We start from the raw sequence: 5,646 nt of genomic DNA on the forward strand, positions 1-5,646 counted from the left end.
TGAGAAAGAAAGCGGGGACACGCCGACTGGATCAAGGGGAGAAGAGTCGCGCAAACCCTGCGCCCGGGCGGGCGCTCTGCCTGAGCCGGTCCTCCACGCGGGCGGGGCGAGGCAGGGCGGGGGGGGCGCAGGGGGCCTGTGCGCAGCCGCTCTGCGCTCCTGTTGCGCAGCACCGAGTCAGAGCAGCAGGTGGGCACGGGCAGGGGAGTCGATTGTGAACTATTTCTTCTTATTTTAACATTTATTAATACCTGTACAGTTTGAATTAAAAAGCCAGATGGGTTAATGAAAATAATAACGGGGCCTCCCTTGTGGCACACCAGGTTAAAGGGCAGCACTGGCTCATCCTCACCCTCAATTCTCACTTCCTAGGGAAAATCACTGCAACGTGTCAACGCTTCTCATCTCCTCCTAAAACACATTAACCCTGTTATGTCTTGATGTTCCAGCCTTAGATGTTACGACCCATTGATGTCCAACTGCACACACTTCCTTCCCACCCTCTTCCTCACCGAGGCTGAGCGCAGGAGCAGAGCTGGCTCAGCATTTCACCTGCCGCTACTGTTCCCCCACGGAGCCGTGGCATGGACTCTGTTTCCTTTCCTGAACAAGTTTCCCCTTTCCTTGCATCGACAGTGGCCTTCCCACACCTCCCCCTTCGGCTTTGCTTTCTAGTGGCTTAGTTGTCTCTAAACTCCCAGTTGAGACGGGGGCTCTTCATTAGTCCAAGCAGCAGGCACTCTCCCGGCTGTTCAAAGACAGACTTCTGGGCTCTGCCCCCCGGAGCCGCCAGCTCGACTGGCTTCTGGGTCAGCTTCTTCGCAACTCTCCTGTACCCTTGTCCCCGCCACATGACGTCTTTACAATGTAAGTTTTGGAGTCTGTAGGTTGAGTGCGGGGTCCCAGGGTTCACTCTGGGAACGGTGTCCCCAGAGCTCCCTTTCAGTAGCACGCGCGGAGTTTCTCCCCGACAGAGGTGTCAGGCATGTTTAAGGAGCAGGTTCGTTAGGAAAGAAAGGGACAGAAAGACAAGGACACTGGCATAGGCACAAGCGGCCAGGAAGAGCAGCCCCGAGAGGGACAGGATTCCTGAGGGAGGCCACAGGGTCCAGGCGGAGGCCTGAGGAGAGCGGCCTCCACCCGGGGCTCCGTGCAGAGAGGCCCCGGCAGGTCCCCGTCCCGGTCCTGGGCAGGCAGGTGGCCGCTGCCCTCGGGGGAGAGCAGGTGCTAGGAGCCTCGCGCAGGCAGGGCGGCCCCTCTGTGGCAGTGTGGGGTTTTATCATCTCTTCGTGAGTGGGTGGATGCTTTGGTCCTTCACCCCCACACCTTCCCCTTCAGGTCTGTGCGCTTGACACTCCCTCCAGCCGTCTGGTAGTTTTTATAGCTGGGTTAATGGCATGTTACTCCCTCCTGCCATCTCCCGTGGGAGGCCGGCTCCTGACCTCAGCCTCCTTTCCAGTCTTTCTGGTCTTATCCTCTACCACATTCGTTCGTCCAAAAGCTTATGCCTTTCAGCTCTGGGCTATTTCCTCATATTTCTTTAATAATTTTATAATACACATTCCCTTCGCCTCATACTGCTGTTGACAGTATGTCGAATCTTCTAGACTGGTCCCTCATATCCATAACTTTTTTTCCATTTTCCTTCTCTTTGCTTTTTTATTTTTAAAAATATTTGTTTTTATTTAGGCATATGGTGTAGGTTGGAGGTGAAGGGGGGTGGTGAGAGGACTCCCCAGAGGCAGAGCGGGGAGCAGAGCAGGCGGATCCACTGAAATCTACGGCTGAGGGGGCAGCGGGGAGACAGGAGAGGTCTGCTGCGCCCTGGGGTCCCTCCCTGGCCGGGGATCGAACTCGTGCTGAGGGGCTGTGCAGTGGAGAGCTCAATCGCGCTTACTGTAAACTCCCGGCCTCCAGGGAGCCCTGCGGCTATTCTTAAGTTCTCGCTCCCTCATCTGCAAACTGTCTTCCAGGGGCAGCTTGAACTGACACCGCCATCTGCCTTATCTGCGACAGGACGGGTCTGACACAGCCGAGTGTCTGCCCCCAGCTCAGCGCCACGCAGGTGGGCAGGGAAAGCCAGGTTGCTGGCTTGTTGCTCTAGGAAATCCCAATCCAGTTGGGCACAGAAGGAAGTAAATGTCCGGGATGTGGAGGGGCAGCCGGAGATAAACGCTGAGTACGGGGAGCATTTCCTAAGCCCTGGGAATTCAGAGGGCTGAATCGTCCTGGTTCAGGTCCAGGTCCAGGGACAGGGCGGGAAGGAGCAGAGTGCCCACCCGCGCCCGCTGAGCTGCTCGGGCTCCACGGAGAGCCGCCGCGTTCCAGGCCGGCCCGTGTCCCGGGGCCGCGACAGCGCGCGTTCAGAGGCGTGGGTCAGCCTGCCAGGGCAGGGGCTGCGGAGAGCTAGCGGCGGCTCAGGGTTCCCGAGACGCAGAGACCAACGCTGCAAACTTAAGACTGGGGGAGCTGGGCTTGGCTCCAGTCTCTTGCAGGCAGGGCTGTGGCCGGGATGGCTCCTGTCGGGTGGGCTGGACTTCTCAGAGCTGAGCGCCGGAGAGGGCTCCTGGGTTCCCTAAGAAGTAGGCTCTGGTCCCAACCCTGTGGCGCAACAGGTTAGGACGCAGCACTGCAAGCTGCCTGCAGCCGCCTCAGTCGTGAGTTCGATCCCCGCCCAGAGGTGACCCCCAGGGCTCAGCAGACTCCTCCCGTCTCCCGCTGCTCCCCTCAGCAGTGTCCTTGTCGATCGGCCGGTTCTGCTCCCTGACTCTGGTGAATCCTCTCACTGCCTCAGCACCTCTGGCCTGTACCCCAGTTCTGTATACATACATAAATACATGAATAAATGTTTTAAAAAAGAACTAGGCTCCGAGGTGAAATAGTATTCAAGACACTTTCCAGGGGTGGTAGGCGGCCAGTGCCGAGGAAGAGAGGAAGGGAGGTGGGGTTTAGCAGTGGGAGAAAGTGAATGACCAGGTTGTCCTGAGGGGACTCGGGGGCGCTCTCGGGTGGGGCGAATGGCTCTTAGAGTCCGTCATGGCTGAGGACAGGACAGCCTTCCACCTCTGCACTGGTCACCCACTGGGTGTCGCTGCCCACAGGAGGGGTAACCAAAGGCCCAGGGAGCTGATTTCTGCAGCATCGGTGCCTGTTCACAGCAGGGGCCGCTGGCGGTCAGTTCCCAGCTCTACTTCCCTTCCTTCCTGGGAAAGCTGGGTGTGGGTCAGTGATTCTCCACGTGGTGTTCCACCCTCACGGAGGCCTGGCAAGGAAGGCTGGCAGCCATCCTGTCTCCTTCTATGTCCCCGGCCTCGGGAACCTGAGGCAGCCCTGGTGGTTTGACTCAGAAAGCAGGTGGAGAGGGCTGAAGAGGTTTGGATCGGGAGGGGCTGCAGAAGGCCCCAGCGGTGGGCAGGGCTTATTTAAAAAAAAAAAAAAATTTACACACATAAGAACTGAGGTACAGGCCAGAGGTGCAGGGTGAGAGGATTCCCCAGAGACAGAGTGGGGAGCAGAACAGGCAGATGGACTGAAATCCACTGCTGAGGGAGCAGCGGGGAGACAGGAGGGGTCTGCCGCGCCCTGTGGCAGCAGACAGCTTCATAGTGTTGCAGCTTAACCTCTGAGCCACTAGGGAGGCCCCAAATTTTATTTTTGTGTAGAACTGGGGTGTAGGCCAGAGGTTGAGGGGGAGGAGGGTGAAAAGATTCACCATAGACAGAGTGGGAGCAGGGGGGAGGCAGGAGAGGTCTGCTGCCAGCTCCCCACAGTGCTGTGCTTTAACACATTGCACCCCAGGGAGGCCCCCCAAACATGCTCTGTCTGTGGATCAAAGGAATATTCTGACGCCCTCTCATTTCACACCTGGCGCCTCTGCTTTTATCTACCCTCGTTACTTAACCTCGACCTATCCTACCACTGAAATCCTACTTCCTTACTTCAGCCTCAAGCGTGCCCCAAGTTGGCTTTTCTCCTGACTCTGTCCCTCCCTTCCTGTGGGCCCCCGGTCATCCAGCCCACCTTTCCTCCTGGGCACCACCTCCAGGGGGGTCTTTTCTCCCCCAGATCTCCTGGCTTCTTGGTTAAGACTGGAAAGAGTTAAGTTTCAAGTATTAAGGTAACACAGTTGAGGCTGAAGGGCACCCTGGGATCCCCAAACCTGCCTCTCTAAATTGGGTCTGCCCTCTGCTGCTTCAAGACAAAACACACTCAGGTACAGAAGCCCTTTAATGGAAAGAACATTACTACAATTAGTGTTCACTAAAGAAGAGAGAAAGGCGAAGGCTAGGTTCCTCATCAAGCACCCCGAGTGACCCACCCCTTGAGGGTAAATTCCCAGGCAAGCAGGACTGCGGAGACCCAAGCCGCCAGCCTAAACCCCCCCGCCCTGTGGGCCCACAGCAGAGGGTCCCAAGGGGCTGCAAGTCTGTAAGGGCGGAGCCACATCAAAGTTGAGGTAAAGGCTGCCACCACTTCCCACAGGGCTCCCACCGGGTGGCTCCAAGTATCTCCTGGGTCCCCAAGGCTCGGGTCCTAGTCCCAGGCTGAGGAGCCAGGTGCTTCTTCACCTGTCGCTCTGCCCCTTGGCCTCCTCAGCTCTCCAGGATCGCCCTCCTGCCTCCTCACTGAGTCTCCCTCCGGCTCCTCCCCGCCCCCCCCCTTGCTGGGGGGGGGAGGCGGGACAGGGAACCCAATTGGGGTTCCCCTTCCAATTGGGATCACCCTCTTTTGGGATGCTAAGAGGTTGGGGATGGCTGGGGGCGGGAAGGCCCACTGGGGGGGTCTCCTGCTGCCCCCTGAGCAGTTAGAATGAGCGGGCGAGGCCCAGGCCTTCCTCTCAGCCACGCTTTCCAGGACTTGCCCCGCCCTTCCACCTTCCGGATGCCAAGCCAACAGCCCACTTAACCAAGTCATTACCTTCCTTGAAATTTTGGGCTTCTTGGCACTGCTTCCAACGTGGCCGCCTTTTCCACTGGCTGCTGTTTCTTGGACTCTCAGCGGACCGCCCTGTTCCCGCGCTCTGTTCTCAGTTTCCCGAGCAGGTGTTACTCTCCTTTGCCTACAGCCTTAGTCTATGTGTGTCCACAACACACACGCACATATCTATGTACACACACATACATAAACACATACTTTAAAAAAATAATATAGTTTATTTTTGCATCATTTTGCACATTTTTTCCCCATCTCAATTGTAATGCCTGCATACACACATGCTTTTTTAGATTTTATTCTATTTGTGCAGACAAGACCTGGAGTACAGGTCAGAGGTGTGTGTGTGTGGGAGGGTGGGGTGAGAGGACTCCCCAGAGACAGAGCGGGGAGCAGAACAGGCAGAGCCACTGACAGCCACTGCTGAGGGAGAAGGGGGTGGGGGAGGAGCAGTCTGCTGCGCCCTGTGGGTCCCTCCCTGGCCGGGGATCAAATTTCTGCTGCAGCGGCTGTGGCTTCACAGCAGCTGAGACTTAGCCTCTGTGCCACCAGGGAGCCTGCAGCTTCATTCCACACATTCTCTGTGGACATCTCAGTTCTTTCTAAGGTCCTACCTACCATATAACACAGTGGTCCTCAGGGAAAGGGGAGGCTCCAGGTTCCCTGCACCCCCAAAATGAGGGTGGAGCTGAGCAGGGAGGAGACACTGAAGAG

This window comes from Condylura cristata, unplaced genomic scaffold, assembly GCF_000260355.1.
Source record: "Condylura cristata isolate star-nosed mole 26May11 unplaced genomic scaffold, ConCri1.0 scaffold00026, whole genome shotgun sequence".
In the NCBI taxonomy this organism is placed as follows: Eukaryota; Metazoa; Chordata; class Mammalia; order Eulipotyphla; family Talpidae; genus Condylura; species Condylura cristata.